The sequence below is a fragment of the Octopus bimaculoides genome, chromosome 12 (genome assembly GCF_001194135.2).
Source record: "Octopus bimaculoides isolate UCB-OBI-ISO-001 chromosome 12, ASM119413v2, whole genome shotgun sequence".
Lineage (NCBI taxonomy): Eukaryota > Metazoa > Mollusca > Cephalopoda > Octopoda > Octopodidae > Octopus > Octopus bimaculoides.
The window spans coordinates 45,167,974-45,175,640 of NC_068992.1; the positions used below are offsets into that span (position 1 = coordinate 45,167,974).

The 7,667-nt window shown below is 34.6% G+C and overlaps 1 protein-coding gene across 8 annotated transcripts in view; it reads right to left on the reverse strand.

Moving 5' to 3' along the window:
- Positions 1–7,667, reverse strand: part of LOC106870949 (uncharacterized) — a 98,829-nt gene that overhangs the window by 65,049 nt on the left and 26,113 nt on the right. The window contains exon 2 of one of the 8 annotated variants that reach the window (XM_052972175.1): positions 5,149–5,209. The exons of 6 other annotated variants lie outside the window; for them this stretch is intronic. The gene's annotated coding sequence lies outside the window, so the exon portion shown is untranslated. Of the gene's footprint in view, positions 1–3,991; positions 4,117–5,148; positions 5,210–7,667 lie in introns of those variants that run through there. One more of the 8 variants, XM_014917193.2, reaches the window with a different exon arrangement.

Sequence of the window (7,667 nt, forward strand, 5' to 3'; positions counted from 1 at the left end):
GCCCTTCTTAACGCCAACCACTCAGAGAGTGCAGTGGGTGCTTTTACGTGTCACCCGCACGAAAACGGCCACGCTCGAAATGGTGTATTTTATGTGCCACCCACACAAGAGCCAGTCCATGGGCACTGGCAACAATCTCGCTCGAAAACCCTACAAGGCCAGTCAGGCGGTACTGGCAACAGTCATGCTCATGGCTATAGAATGTAAATGAGAGTACTACTGGGTGAAATAAGGAAAGAAGCTTGCAAAATATTACTAAGGATGGCTTCAGAAGAAGTTTATTCATCATGTCTGATGATATTGGACATTACACTTGAGATGACATATAACCAAGAATAATATTGCTAAAAATGTTAAATAGTAGTTCTGTTTAGTATACATTATCAATAGATAGATTTCAATATGATGAGGAAGAGGAGAGGGGAGAAGAAGAAGAGGAAATTAAACTTGCCCTAATGAAAGTGGAATAACAAACTTGACTAGCATTTCAAATGTGTGTACACTGTTTTCTGGATATAATATCTAATATAGGGTGTTTGTAGTGTCTCTACAGCCTTACTTTATACAGCTAAACACTGAGTAAGAGAATATATAGGGAAGTTACCTGCACATACTAGTATCCTATCCAAGAGATAAGATGTGAAGCCTCACATTAACACTAAAGAGTAAAGAGTTAGGCACAAGTCATGAGACTTTCTAATATGTGAAAGGGTTAACCACTAAGTAAAAAAAAAGACTATCACTATCGCACACACACAGAAGAACATAGACATCATTTGAATGAATACAGCCAGCATTTCCTTGTGTATTGATTCTTTGCTTCTGACTTTGAAATTTCATAAGGAACTGTTTAATTTCCATTGTCTGGGGAGAATGTATTCATGTGATACGAACTTGTTGAATGATACGAGTTGTGTAATTAACCTTATTTATTCACTGATTCTTCAGTCTGTTACCTATCCCATTATGCTACAATACACCAGTTATGTCCGCATCAAAACATTTATTGGAGGGCCTGATGATATAAGTTAATATATCTACATTGAAACACATTGCTGCCATAATGTTGCTTTTTATTTCAATCGGAAACAATCCCAAATGATAACTAGGAACTCGATTACTTTCGGAGATTTACTTTTTTCTTTCTATTCTTCATTATTATTATCATTATTATTATTATCAGCATCATCATCACTACTACTATTAATGTTTTTATTTATATTGCCAATATTATTATTAGTATTATTATTCATTTTAGCATTATTGTTATGATGATTGTTGTTGTGGTGGCTATTTCTTAATACATATGTATTGAACTATGAATTCTTTGATAAAACAAATGTTTTATCTCTTCAGCCAGGACTTCTATAACGGCCATTGTGAGAAAATGGTACCACCACCACCACTATTACTACTAATACTGTTGTCACTACCATATCCACCTGTACTACTACTATCACCACTACCTTCAGTACTACCATTACCACTACCATCATCATCCCTGTGTATCACTACCATCACCCATACTATTACCACCACCATTACTGCTACCAGCACAACTAGTACTACTACCACTACCACCACTAGTACTACTACCATAACTAGCAATGCTTCTGGAATTTTTTTTTTTTTTCCCTATATTTACCACTTAACGATACCAAAAGCAATTCTACTTCCTTAAATATTATTTCTTGCTTGCCTTACAATGTACCCCCAAAAGGAGGAATTGTGAAAGATAAATATTCTGATTATCCCACTTCACCACCGCCCACTTCCATATGCTAATATACTACACAAAATGTTATTTGTTCTGAGATCTAATTAGTAGAGGTTAACTAAAATAATAACATTTCTTTTTGTCAGGTAGAACTGAAGTTTACTTGTCCTTGTAATGCTACAAGAAAATGCATTATTTTTTTAAAATTCAAACGTGGATTACCTATCATTGGTTGAGGTTCTCATTCCAATGAGTATGAGAAAGACAGTAACAGACTATCAAACTAAGATTTCATATGTATATGCCTTTATATGTGCAGTATGGTGCACACTTGCATGTGCAGACATAGGTCACTGTGGAGCCATGACAGTACTGTCAGCAGTGTCCAGAATGGTGAGTAACAACAGCAACAATAGCAACAACAACAGCAGTTTATGTTGCTCTGAATGCTCCATGTTTAACAGTTATCTGCTAATAACAGTTTGGAGATTAAAGAATGAATTCTTGAAAGATCAAATTAATATATTTACATGTAATAATTATATATTTCTGTCAGGTTGTCCATATTGAAGAAGTAAACATATATATATATACCATATGTTTTGAGACGTTTTTAGGAGAGGCAGTTATAACAATCCTAGATTACTGGAATTTTAGTATATCACTATTATACATTTAATAAACTGACCAGCCAACTTCTGTTATTCCAGACTGAAGGAGACCGCTGTAACAACTCTTTGAACACATCCTGCTCACACTGCTTATCACAGCTGACTTGTTTGCAGAATAAAGGGGGGGAAGAGAAAGCAATTTGGAAACTTGCTTTGCAATAAAGTTTTTGAGTTAAACTATGCAAAAATGCTATAGAAACTTATGAAACGCTCCATACTTGTACAAGCTGAGCATCTGTTTTTTACTGGTACAAGAGCAAAGTATATCCACCAGAAAGCTCATGATGATCCCCTGTTTTGACAGCAAGGGGATCAACTACATCCACTGGGTTCCCTCTGGCCAGAATGTCAACAAAGAGTACTTTGTGGAGGTTTTGAGGATGTTCAAGAAGAAATTTCATTGCAAAAGTCTTGAGCACTTGCACCAGAAAAATGCACCACTCCACAATTTCATCCTGGTAACCAACTACTTGACAAAGATGAACATCAAAATTATCCCTCATCCTCCCTACAGTCCAGACCTTGCTCCTTCTGGCTTTTGGAGGGAACAAAAGTGCTTATTTATATCTTCTCATATTCTGTCTTCAAATCACACCAAAGAAGTACTTTTGGAGTCAATACAAATTCCAGTCATATACTGCTATAAACTGATTGACATTACCACTCTTTCTAACTAAGCTGTGTGGAACTATATCATTTTATCAAACTAACACCACCACACTACTGCCACCACCAACATGATTAATCATTCATTAGACTGTCTCATTTAATTTCCATCAATTCAGTTAAATTCCATCAAAGGATAAATCTGGTTTTCCCTCTTCCAGAGCTGTAAAATAAGTACCATTAACACACAAATACTAATTATTATCATTAATATGTTGCTGTTATTTAATTATGTAACTCAATGGATTGATGTTATTTAATTAACAAAACATAATTAATATTTGATTAAATAACTCATTAAGAAGTCGATATTACTTAATTATCCTCATTAATATGTGATATTAAATTTATTAAATACTAAACAGATGTTATTTAATTAAATAAGTCATTTGTTGATATTACTTAACTAAATATCCACCTGGTACTATTTAATTGCTTCATTAAAATGTTGATGATATTTAATTAATCAACTACCTCATTAATATGTTGATGTTACTTTATTGAATACCTAATTGAGTTTATTTAAATAACTATTTCCTGTTACAAAATAATTCGAGTAAAGACCAAGTAACTTGAGTTCATATTCACTCAGGTTGGAACTCCGTCGGTTACGACGAGGGTTCCAGTTGATCCGATCAACGGAACAGCCTGCTCGTGAAATTAACGTGCAAGTGGCTGAGCACTCCACACACACGTGTACCCTTAACGTAGTTCTCAGGGATATTCAGCGTGACACAGTGTGACAAAGCTGACCCTTTGAAATACAGGTACAACAGAAACAGGAAGAAAGAGTGAGAAAAAGTTGTGGGGAATCGAAACAGCGATCCTACGACTGCGAGTCCACTGCCCTAAACAATGGGCCATTGCGCCTCCACATTCAATCAGGTAATTATCCCATAAAGCTCAATATGACAACCAGTAATAAACAAGTACTTACTTTAATCTCTGCTCCACAAGTACCTTATCTTTCACAAGCCTGGAACTTTAAGTAAAACTGTAGAGTGATTTCTCAGTTTCAGTTGGCAAAGATGCAATGAGTAGACACATTCATTTGGCACTCCTACCTATGAATCAGTCATTCAAAATGTGACAGTAATGGGCCACAACCTTTATAATCTTCAGTCAGACACCCAAACCACAACACCATGTGCCTTCACACACACACACACACACACATAATTAGATATCTAAATAAATAATCAAAAAGGAAATACAATTTTTTTTCCCAGATAAGGTATTTTTATACATCACATTCAAAAATTTGAATAATCCATCATCATACTATTATCATCAAAAGTCAGCACATTACCTTCATCATCACATGATCATTATTGTAATCATCACTATAAGACTATTGATAATGGTAGATTCATATCTTCCTCCAGCATAATTTTATACTGACAGATATGTTTATTTTGAGCTAGTGACAAAGAGACAGACACACACACATACATACATTTATAAATATGACATACACACACACAAATATATAAATCAAACATAAATACATACACTTAGAAATACACATATACTTATGGATGTATATATATATATTTTATATATATTTATCTCATACATTTTACATAGTAGCTCAAATATTGGTTCATTTTATAGACCAGACTAGTAACTCAAGCATTTCTTCAGTGCTCAGCTGTGCATGTATGTTTTTGTGTAGCCAGTTAATTGCGTTTGTCTATATACTACACAGGTGCTCAAATATTGGTCAAGTTTATATATTAAAGCACAACTCAAGTAATATTAAGTTTATATATTAGAGAGCAGCTGAAATATTGCTTGTGTATTATTACAAAGCAGCTTAAATATTGACTAGATTTATAAATTAAACAACAGTTTCTGTATTGATTAACAATCCCCAACTCAATGTGTGTGTGTGTGTGTGTGTGTGTGTGTGTGTGTGTATGTGTGTGAGAGAGAGAGAGAGAGAGAGAGAGAGAGAGACAGAGAGAGAGATAGATAGAGAGAGAGATGAGATGAGATGACAGCTTAAATTTATATGCTTGAGAGTAGCTGTACTATTGGTTAGCAATATCAAATTGTGTATGTGCTTGTGGACAAATGTGTGATAATATATACCAGGTGATCTTCCATAGTCATCACTAAAACCTCAAAAGATAACACCACGTCATGATTTTCACTGAAAATTGATAAAAGAGAAACAATTATATCATATTTATTTATAAATTTCACTTTTCATTGATTTTTAATAAGTTTTTACAATGTGTCTAGCTGTGTGTTATCTATTTATCAAATGATCTCTTTTTCTATGTATATATAGTTAACAGTCTATCTATTAAACAATCTCTGTATATGGTTATAACAATAGGAATGTTATATTTCTTGGATAACACATAATGCAAATGGCAGAGTATATAGTATGGTTTATCTGTCTATATCTATCAGTCTATTTATCTGTCTACCATTTTGAGACAGATAATAATAATAATAATAATAATAAATGATGATGATGATGATGATAATAATAATAATAATAATAAATGATGATGATGATGATGATAATAATAATAAAAATAATAATTGTCTTGGTATAAAAGATGGGCACATATTCTGCTCAATACCACGGATTTGCTTGTCAGTTGTTTGACCTTAACCAGTTGAGCATGTCCCTTAGTGGCTGATAATATGTGCATCTCTGATTACTAGAAGTAGTGGGTGTTTCATTCAACATCCTTAAACAACCCTTATTCAGGGTCTTTTGAGCAGGATGGGCTACTTGACCTGAAGAAAATTCTAACTGGGCCCCACCTGCAAGGTCATGTGCTATCAATCTTGATATGAGATCACCATGTCATACATATATGGTTGTGATGCATCTGACTTGTGTACCCTTATCAGACATGTAGTCATGATGGCAGGTGCTGCTCTCTCACTCAATAATAATAATAATACTTCTTACTACAATAGACACAAAGCCTGAAATTTTGGTGGGACGGAGCAAGTCGATTACATCAACCACAGTGGTCCACTGGTATTTGTTACTGACCCCAAAAGAATGAAAGGTAAAACTGGCCCCAGTGGAGCAACAGCAACAATGGGGAGAGCACCCAGGGACAATTAATTACATAAACTCTGGATGCAGCAGGCTGGCACCAACAGAATATTTACAAAGGCATGAAATGGTAGCTCAGTACATACAATGGTCAATATGAAGCGCATACAATCTCTCTCAGAAAGACGATTGGTGGGAACACAAGCCACCACAAGTTTCCCCGAATACCAATGTTAATATCCTTTGGAATTTCAGTGTTCAGACTGATCAGGAAATATAGGCAAACTGACCTGATCTCATTATGAAGCATCATATTGAAAAGACTCGTCTTCTGATTGATGTTGTAACCCATCCCATAAAATCACTGTGACTATATATATATGCTACAAAGAGAAGTTGGTACTGAATCAACTGAAGAATAAAGTTATCTCTGTTACCCACAACCTTAGCAACTCATAAGGAATGCCGCAACAAAACATTGGGATCGCTAATATTCTGAACAGTAGTGAATCAATCATTAATGCCAGCCAAAAGTTTCCCAGAGAAAATGGGTCAGATTTCAAACAGCTAAGTTCTAAAACAAAATACAGCAGAGATAAAAATACACAGATACAACGGCAATAATCTTAGATCAATTACGTAGAACCATGGCTCCAAAGAAGAGAACTAAAAGACACAGACACATAAATATACAAATATCATTTCCCTTCTTGAGAATATTAAATACAACCATCCATCATGACAGGGTGTATACAGATCACATCGATTGATACGCCCATATTCACTCCAAAACAACAGAAAAGAACACAAAACTGCATCATCACAAGTTGAACACAGAATATGCACTGTAAAGCTCCACAAATTGGAGGACTGTATATATGAAACATTGCATTTGTAGATTACAATTAATAGTTCCACTAACTATTTAACTCTCTCCATTAGAACTTAGCCAGATGTACCAATAACAACTGTAAATGTATGTACTTCCATGCTTAGTACCTCCATGAACTCATATCACCACATATCAGTGAAAACAGACTCTAGTATAGATGAACAAATTCAGTCTGGAGAGTGCAGCAGAAGCAACTATGTTTGCCATACAGAAGCAAGCATCTCAGCCAGCTTAGGTTCAAGTCGGCTGTAGTAGTAGTAGTAGTAATAGTGACCATGTCAGTAGTGGTGAGTAGTGGGAGTCGCTACTCACCACTACCAACATGGACTCCTGACACAGACTCCCGCTAGTCACCACGACTGACAGTCACTACTACTACTACTACTACTACTACTACTACTACTATTATAGCCAACGATTCTAGTCAACGCACAAGACAGCTATTACGTTCCCACACATAAAACGCTTCCACGTGGATTTTGTTGACATTAATGAGAAAAAACTATGAACTTTTCTTTTATTACACTTTTTAAAATATGTATTTTTGATAAGGTTCGTTTTTTTCAAGAAAAACCGAAACATGTAAAATATCTCTGAGAAAATTAAAATTTATCTTATATAGTGGCGTTTTCAAACTTCTTTTTTATAAATATATATATATATGTATATATATATATATATATATATATATAT